This window comes from Muscardinus avellanarius (genome assembly GCF_963383645.1).
Source record: "Muscardinus avellanarius genome assembly, chromosome: 1".
Classification (NCBI taxonomy): domain Eukaryota; kingdom Metazoa; phylum Chordata; class Mammalia; order Rodentia; family Gliridae; genus Muscardinus; species Muscardinus avellanarius.
Window position 1 is genome coordinate 239,640,922 of NC_137786.1, and position 9,708 is coordinate 239,650,629.

The 9,708-nt window shown below is 51.7% G+C and overlaps 1 pseudogene across 1 annotated transcript; it reads left to right on the plus strand.

Annotated features, from left to right (window-relative positions):
* The first annotated feature begins 3,295 nt into the window (after positions 1-3,295).
* Positions 3,296-7,517, plus strand: LOC308270004 (condensin complex subunit 1-like; annotated as a pseudogene). Its single transcript has one exon. The product of its transcript is annotated as a condensin complex subunit 1-like (transcript).
* The last annotated feature ends 2,191 nt before the right edge of the window (positions 7,518-9,708 follow it).

Here is a 9,708-nt window from a genome sequence, read left to right on the forward strand (position 1 = left end):
GCCTCCCAAGTACTAGATTACAGGTATGTGCCACTGACAGGTCCAGCCCGTCAGCGGTGGGGCGGAACAGGAAAATGAGTGCCGACGACCCCAAACAGAACCACATGGAGCTGGGAGACATGTCAAGCAGGATCTCGTTTATTTCTCTTCGGCAACCCAATTTAAAGCAAAAAACCGCAAGGGGGATTTCCAACAGGAAACTATTCTAACCTATCAAGCTAAAGGTCACTCTTGCATGTGCAAAGCACATAACTTGCAGCCAATCATTATCCAGTGCAGGAGGGGTTCACGAGCACGGAAGCATTATTTGAGCCAATAAGGCTCAACATTACCAAACTGGGCTAGCGGGGGCAAGGGGAGTAGTTACGCCCTCCGTATCCGCTGGCGCTACATGTTGCCGATTCGTTCATTGGAAGTTCTGGTGGTTGGGCAGACCTGCGCTCGATACTACATGTAGCTGATTCATCGGAAGTTCTGTCAGGCGCTTGAGCAGACCCCAACATGCCACCACACACAGCTTTACTCTTTATTTTGAAAGAAGGTCTCACTGAGTTGTGGAGGGCTTCACTAAGTATCTGAGGCTGGCTATGAACCTGTGATCCTTCTGTCTGAGCCTTTCAAGTACTAGGATTACAAGTGTGTGGCACCACACCAAGCTAAATTTTCCTATTACAGCCTACATACAGAGTTTGCCTACATGATGTATTCTCAGATTAAGCAGAGGAAGATTTTAGGAAACCTATCATATAGGTGCCTTTTGAACATCCTGTAGAGAGGAGGAAGCCGGGCAGCATGAAGGTCCAGGAGAGACCCAGGCCACCATAAAGGTCTGGGGTCTGTGATTGAAGGCCCAAGCTCACCAGGCTGCTGGGACTCCCTCTGCCTCTCCACGCCAGCCCCCGAAAGTGTGTGTTGCCCTTGAGAGCTCACAATATAGTCTGTGAATGTTGCCTGCACCTTCCATTTTCCAATAAAGCTCGTCTTCTCTGCTGAAACCCATGAGTCCTTAAATTCTGTTCTCTGATGTGTCAGATCCTGAGGTCTGAGTAGAGGCCTCCTCTGCCTCTGCAGAGACCTCCTTGGACCCCTTACAGTGACAGGTGGATCTCAGGCTCCCTAGTGGACCCCCAGGAGCAGATTCCCAGTCCCAGAAGAGGATGGAGGCTACAGAAAGCCAGCCAGTGTGCAGACACACAGTGCGGGAATCATCACAGGATGGGCCCACGCCGGAGAAGCACCTCCTTGCAATTAAACTCAGAGTAAGTGCCCGGGGCAGTGAAGAAGGAAGTTTGTGGACAGGGAGGCTCTCCCGAGCTGAAACGGGAGCACCGACCTGGACCTGCAAGTGCAGGCAGCGAGGGCGGGGCAAGCCCAGGACCCCCAAGATTAAGTTGGACTTTTAAGTAAATGGCCTGGGGCCACTGGTGAAGGTTGCTAAGCAGTGACTCCAAGTCCTATCCCTCCTCAGACAGGAAACAAGATTGCCGCAGCTCAGGAATCTGAACCCGAAGCTGAGACCACAGGGGAACTGCAGGGACCCAGGAGGCTCCAACTTCAGTGCCAGCAAAGGCGTGCTTGCTTTTGCTTTCTTTTTGGTGCCGGGAATTGAACCCAGAGGTAGTCTACCTCTGAGCTACATCCACAACCCTTTTTATTTTTTATTTTTGTTTTATTTATTTTGTCAGTACTGGGGTTCCTGGAAGCCCTTTTATCTCCAGGCTACACTCCCAGACCTATTTTATATTTTTTATTTGGAAACAGGGTCTCTTAAGCCAGCGAGGTTGGCTCCAAACCAGTGCAATCCTCCTGTCTCCGCCTCCCAAGCACGGGGATTACAAGCATGTGCCACCACGCCTGGCTTTATTTTTTATTTTGAAACAAAGTCTCCCTAGAGTTGCTAAGGCTATCCTCAAACCTGCAATCCTCCTGTCTTGGCCTCCCAAAGACTGGTGCAGTTAAGTCTAGGAAAGACTTTCTAACAAGATTCAAAGACCAGGTGCAGCAAGAGGATAGATGAATAAACCCAATAATGTAAACACAGCTTAAAAATTTGCATGACAAGCTGGGCATGGTGGTGCGGGCTTGTAATCCCAGTACCCAGGAGGTTGAGACAGGAGGATCTGCAGCCAGCCTCAGCAATTTAGTGAGACCCTTTACAACTTAGTGAGACCCTGATTCAAAATAAAAGAATAAAATAATGCTTGGGATATAGCTCCATAGCAGAATTCTCCTGGCTTTAATCTCTAGCACCAAAAAAAAAAGACCCCCCCCCCAAAACCCACTTTTGCATGAGGAAGTACCATAAACAAAGTAAAAAGACTAATAAGTTGAAACAAAGTATTCAAAACATGTGTCATAGACAAAAAGTTAATATCCCCAATGTGCTGCTAAGATACTATCTTTACTGGCTAGAGCCAGAGAGTATCTTTTGTTAAAACACTTGGTCTTTGGGATCCTGAACCAGCTCTAGAGCACTGGAGGCAGAGGGATCTTTTACTACTTTGAAAAGCTGCTTTGAAGTACACTGGAGCTTCTGTCCAGGAAGTGATTTTTGGGAAGTCCCTGGGTGACCACAGGATGGGGGCTGAGGTTGCAACTCAGCCCACCCCACCCCAGCATCTAAGGAAGGAGAGACCTGTGGGTCACCAGTGGCCAATGATTTTTTTTTTTTTTTTGGCAGTACTAGCAATTAAACCCATGGAAACTCTACCACTGAGCTACGTACCTAAACCTATCATTTGTTTATTTGTTTAATTAATTAATTAATTAATTAATTTTTCGTGGTACTGAGATTGAACCCAGGACATTTTATCTCTGAGCTACAACCCAGTCCTATTTCATTTTTTTATTTTGAGACAGGGTCTCACTAGGTTGTGTATGGCCTTAACTAAGGCTGGCTGCGAACCTGCGATCCTCCTCTCTCAGCCTCCCAAGTGCTGGGATTACAGGCATGTACCACCATGCCCAGCTCTACCAAGTCCTTTATTTATTTATTTATTTATTGGTGGTACTGGGGTTCCTGGAAGCCCTTCTACTTCCGGGCTACACTCTCAGACCTATTTTATATTTTTATTTGGAAACAGGGTCTCTTGAACCAGCGCAGCTGGCTTCAAACCTGTGCAATCCTCTTGTCTCTGCTTCCTGAGTGTGGGGATTACAAGCGTGCACCACCACACCCGGCCTACCAAGTCCTTTAAAAAATTCTTTTTTAAAAAAGAATTCTAGATTTTTTCAGCCCGACTACCCCTGTCCGTGCAGCTGCGGTGAGGTTCTCAGCCCCGCGAGCTAATAGGAGATGTCTCCTCAGCTGTATGAGTTCCAACTGCCTTTATCCCCAGAAGACTTGTTGAAAAGTGGAGGTGTGAATCAGTATGTTGTACAGAGGTACTGCCCATCCGACATCTGTCATCCCAACTTAGAGTGTTTCAGGCTGCCTTCCGGGCTCAGGGACCGCTGGCTCTGCTGCAGCACTTCGATACTGTCTACAGCATTTTACATTGCTTTCGAAGTATAGAGCCTGACCTCAAGGAAGATACTCTGGAATTCCTGATCAAAGCGGTCAGCTGCCACTCCCAGGAGCTTCCTGCCGTCCTGGATGGTGCATTCTGAGCGCGTCAGATAGAAATGCCCACCTGAACGCCCTGGCACGCCTCTTGGAATCCTTTGAGACCGTGGCCAGCCAGACAAGCCTCATGGACCTGGGCCCGGCTGGGAAGGGTAAGAAAGCCCGGACCAAAGCAGCCCATGGTTTTGATTGGGAGGAAGAGAAGCATCCAATCCTTCAGCTTTTAACACAGATTCTCCAGCTGGACATTCGCCATCTGTGGAACCATGCAGCAATTGAAGAGGAACTTGTCAGCTTGGTGACTGGCTGTTGCTACCGCCTCCTGGAGAATCCCACCATCGGTCACCAGAAGAACCGGCCCATGCAGGAAGCCATAACACACCTGCTGGGCGTGGCGTGACGCGGTACAACCACATGCTCAGTAAGTCGCCCTCCGCGTCCTGTCCTCGCCGCGGCGCTGTGGCTTCTCATGACCAGCCCTTCCACAGGTGCCACCCTGAAGACCATCCAGATCTTGAACACCTGGCACCCGTGCTGGTGGCAGCCGTGAGTCTGTGGGCAACTGATTACGGAATGAAGAGCATAGTGGGAGAGATCGTAAGAGAGATTGGACAGCAGTGTCCCCAGGAGCTGAATCGGGACCCTTCAGGGGCAAAGGGCTTCGCCGCCTTCCTGACAGAGCTGGCGGAACGGGCCCCGGCCACGCTCATGTCCAGCATGTGCTCGACATCTGGATGGAGAGAACTACATGATGCGCAATGCCGGCGGCCATGGCAGAGATGATCCTGCAGGTTCTGAACGGCGATCAGCTGGAAGCAGCAGCCTGAGAAACCAGACATCAGTTCTTGGATACCTTACAGGCCCACGGCTGTGATGCCAACTCTTTTGTTCGGAGCCGTGTTTTGCAGCTCTTCACCCGAGTTGTCCAGCAGAGGGCCCTCCCCCTGACACGTTTCCAGACGGTGGTGACCTTAGCAGTGGGACGCTTGGCAGACAAGTCGGTGTGTAAAAACGCCATCCAGCTGCTGGCCAACTTTCTAGCCAATAATCCCTCTTCCTGCAAGCTCAGTGATGCTGACCTTGCTGAGCCGCTGCAGAAGGAGACCCAGAAACTGCAAGAGATGAGGGCGCGACGGCGGGCTGCAGCTGCTTCCGCAGCACTCGACCCAGAGGAGGAATGGGAAGCCATGCTGCCAGAATTGAAGTCCACCCTGCAGCAGCTCCTGCAGCCCCCCCAGGAAGAAGAGGAGCTTCCCAAGCAAATTACGGGCCCAGAGACCATAGAGGAGGTGAAAGGACGCATTCATCAGCTACTTGCCAGAGCAAGTTGTAAGCAGGCCATCATTCTCACTCGAGAAGCCACAGACCGTTTCCAAGAGTCTGAACCATTCAGTTATACAGACCCAGAAGGGTCGGAGGAGACCAGGTTCCTGATTCTCTTAGGAATTATCTTCAAAGGCCCAGCATCTTCCTCACAGAAGAACAATCCCCAAGAGTCCGACGAGGACGTAGATCCAGGACACAGTGACCGTAAAGGCACCCCCAGTGTGTCGGAGCCTGTGGGACCCAAGGAGAACGAAGAGCTGATGAAGCAAGAGACGCCGGTGCAGTGTCTGCAGGACGCCTCCAGCTTTTCCCGGAAGATTACAGAGGCCATTAGCATCATCAGCAAGATGATGTATGAAAACACCACTACAGTGGTGCAGGAGGTGATTGAATTCTTTGTGATGGTATTCCAATTTGGGGTACCCCAGGCCCTGTTTGGGGTGTGCTGCATGCTGACGCTCATCTGGTCTAAGGAGCCTGGTGTCCGGGAAGCTGTGCTTAATGCCTACCGCCAACTCTACCTCAACCCCAAAGGGGACTCAGCCAGAGCCACGGCCCAGGCATTGATTCAGAATCTCTCTCTGTTGTTAATGGATGCCTCAGCTGGGACCCTTCAGTGCCTAGAAGAAATTCTCTGTGAGTTTGTGCGGAAGGATGAGTTGAAACCAGCAGTGACCCAGCTGCTGTGGGAGCGGGCCACAGAGAAGGCGCCCTGCTTGGCCCTGGAGAGCTGCTCCGCTGTGATGCTTCTGGGCACGATGGCACGAGGAAAGCCAGAGATCATGGGAAGCAACTTGGACACGCTGGTTAGCATAGGAATGAGTGAGAAGGTTCCGCAGGACTACAGGCTGGCCCATCAGGTGTGCCACGCCATCGCCAACATTTCTGATAGGAGGAAGCCTTCTCTGGGCAAATGCCACCCTCCCTTCCGGCTGCCTCAAGAACACAGGTTGTTTGAATGGCTTCGGGAGATGGTCACCAAAGACTTCACCCACCCAGACCCACTGTGGATCCCATTCAAAGAGGCGGCTGTGACCCTCACTTGCCAACTGGCAGAGGGTCCCGAGGTGATCTGTGCCCAGATGTTGCAGGACTGTGCAAAGCAGGCCCTGGAGAAGCTGGAGGAGAAGAGCGCCAGCCAGGAGGAGCCCAGGGAGACCATCCCAGCACTGCCCACCTTCCTGCTGATGAGCCTGCTCTCGCTGGCTGGGGATGTGGCCCTGCAGCAGCTGGTACATCTGGAGCAGGCAGTGAGCGGAGAGCTGTGTCGGCGCCGCGTCCTTCGGGAAGAACAGGAGACAAGACCAAAAGCCCCAAGGGAAAGAACACAAGCTCCGAGACCACCATGGAGGAGGAGCTGGGATTGGTTGGAGCCACTGCTGATGACACCGAGGCAGAACTGATCCGCAGCGTCTGTGAGATGGAGCTATTGGATGGCAAACAGCTGCTGGCTGCCTTCATCCCACTTTTGCTTAAAGTCTGTAATAGCCCGGCCTCTGCGGCAGCCCAGACCTCTCTGCGGCTGCTTCGCTTGCCCTTGGCAAGTCCTGCATGATCAGCGCCACTTCTGTGACTCCCAGCTTCGTCTTCTGTTCACCCTGCTAGAAAAGTCTTCACTCCCTGTTGTCCGGTCTCACTCATGATTGCCGTTGGGGATCTGGCCATCTGCTTCCCCAACCTGGTGGACCCCTGGACGCCTCATCTGTATGCTCGCCTCCGGGACCCAGCTAAGCAAGTGCGGAGGACGGCGGGGCTGGTGATGACCCACCTGATCCTGAAGGACATGGTGAAGGTGAAGGGGCAGGGGAGCGAGATGGCCGTGCTGCTCATTGACCCTGAGCCTCAGATTGCTGCCCTGGCCAAGAACGTCTTCAACGAGCTTTCCCACAAGGGCAACGCAGTTTATAATCTCCTTCCAGATATCATCAGCTGCCTGTCAGACCCCGAGGGTGGGGTGGAGGAAGAGCCTTTCCACACCATCATGAGGCAGCTCCTCTCCTACATCACCAAGGACAAGCAGACCGAGAGCCTGGTGGAGAAGCTGTGCCAGCGCTTCTGCACAGCCCGAACTGAGCGACAGTACAGAGACCTGGCCTACTGTGTGTCGCAGCTGCCCCTCACCCAGTGAGGCTTTCGCAAGATGCTCGACAATTTTGACTGCTTTGGAGATAAGCTGGCAGATGAGTCCATCTTTAGTGCTCTTCTGTCGGTTGTGGGCAGGCTGCGCCGCGGGGCCAAGCCCGAGGGCAAGGCTGTAATAGACGAATTTGAGCAGAAGCTTCGGGCCTGTCACACCAGAGGACTGGATGGAATAGAGGAGCTTGAGGCTGGCCAAGGAGGCGGCCAGAGAGCCTCGTCGGCCCGGAAGCCACCCACTGCCTCTCGGCAGCAACCTCTGGCTTCTGCAGCCTCAGACAGTGACTTCGTCACACCTAAGCCTAGCAGAACTGCCCGGCGACTTGCAAACGCTCACCTGCGCAGCTCCAAGAGGAAACCTAAGGTTGTCTTCTCAAGTGACGAGTCCAGCGAGGAAGGGCTTTCAGCAGGTATGACAGAAGATGAGACACCCAAGAAAACGACCCCCATCCGCAGAGCATCCCGTGGTGCTCGCAGGCACAGGTCCTAGGAAGCAGCGTGCCTGCTGAGCAGGGAATGTCTTGTGGGATGACTTCGAATCTTACTCCCTTCCCCCTGTAAAATATTTGCTTGCCTTTCTCTTATTTTTAATACATAAGTGATCTTTTAATTGTAAGGCGTTTCTCTTAACTAGTCTGTCTGAATTGTCAGTCTCCTTGTTTTCTAATAAATAAATGTTTTTACATACTTTAAAAAAATTAAAAAAAGAATTCTACATCCAAGCTACACCCCCAACCCAATTTTTTATTATTCATTTTGAAAGTGTCTCACTGAGTTGCAGAGGGCCTCACTAAGTACCTGAGGCTGGCCACGAACCATGATCCTCCTGTCTCAGCCTCCCAAATGCCGGTGGTAGGTCAGGTCCCTCTCTTCCCCCATGGGATCCCACATGGGACAGGAGGTGGAACCCCAGAAGCCAGAAGCGGAGATATCGCGAGAATCCCGGTGCCTTGAGACTCCAGGCATTGCGGGGCAGACTCCAGGGGTCGCGAGATCACGGATGCCATGAGAGTACCGGTGTTCCCACACTGCTAGCCCCCCGACTCCCCTTTAAACATCGGTATTTCTGCTCCGCCGCACGACTCTATGGACCGTGTGGTTCATCGGTTCCTTCCCCCACGGTCCGGAGATATCATCCGCAAGGGGCCATGTTTGATTAAAGCAGCCTTTTAATAACCTGGTTGGTATTTACTTCCTTCGTGACTCCCCAGCTCAATTTCAATGTTAAACTGGGATTACAAGCATGTGCCACCACACCCGGCTCAAAAAATTCTTATTTAAATTTTTTTTGTTGTTGTTGCAGTAATGGGAATGGAATGTAGGGGCATGCTACCTCTGAGCTACACCTTCAGCCCTATTTTTTAACCTTTATTTTGAAACAAGGTCTCACTAAGTTGCAGAGGGCCTCACCATGCTAAGTAGCTGAGGCTGGCCGAGAACCTGCAGTCCTCTTGTCTCAGGACTGGGATTACAAGTGTGCGCTACCACACTGGGCTTGAAGGATATTTTGAAGGACACTAACAGCGTGGTGGGGATACACATAGGGAGGGCCGCAAGTCCAGGAGACTTTGTTCTCAGGAGCCAGAGTGCACGGCCCTGCCACTTGGGGATGAGTTCTTCCCCAAGCTTGACCCTTCTTGGGTCTTTCTGGGGGTTCATTGCATGGCATAATTGACTAAATCATGCCCATTGTTCTGAGTGTGGTGGTGAACACCTGTGGAGATTTGTCTCCGGGACTTGGGAGCGAGAGACCTGAAATGGACACGTGAACAGCTGCCTGATGAGCAGCTGCCCTGAAAAGAAAACACGGACAATTGCCTGATGGGCAACTGACAACGTTATTCTCTAGGACTAAGTTTTTATACCCTTTTTCAGCTATGCTAAAATCATGACTTCACGAGAAAGAAAACATCAAAGTACAATACAGAGTGATTGATATAGGACATACGTCATGTGCTTACGAAAACAGTTGTTAAAGGGAAATTACAAGAGCAAGGGGAACAAAGAGACCTGGTTCCCGCTCTCACCGGTGGGCCGGGGGCATGAAATTCCGGAAAGACCAGGAGTCACCCAGAGTCTCGGAAAGCCTGGCCTTTCGCCAAGCCACCTCAACTCTCTCAGAACCTTTCGTTCCTCAGGATTCGTCCATGTCTTCCATCAAACACCTGAGACAGGAGGAGCACAGGTTCACAGCCAGCCTCAGCTGCTACTTAGACCCTCTGCAACTTAGTAAGAACTTGTTTCAAAATAATAAAAAAAATAGAGCTGGGAGTGTAGCTTGGAATGTCCCTGGGTTCCATCCCCAATTCCACTCAAAACAAAACAAAATATCTTCATATAGAAAGCTGGTGCTTGTAACCCCCCTGACCGGCCCAGGAAGGGGGCTGGTCGATAACTGAGGGCTGGAAGCGGTGCCCACCTGGGCTTCAGTAACATCTGGGGAGACGTTGGGGCCTGAGCCACCTCCAGGTGGGCCTTGCGGAGCTGGTGAGCCTCTGCTTGCCTCTTGTGGGGTTGTGGAAACGTTCCACGCTGTGAAAGCATGGTAGGAGAAGTGAGTTTGTCCTCTCGACTCCCCTAATATATCAAGAAAAAAATTTTTAAGATTATGTTCTCAGGTTTTCTTGAAAATCAGTGTAAGCCAGGCGTGGTGGCACACACCTGTAATCCCAGTAATCGGG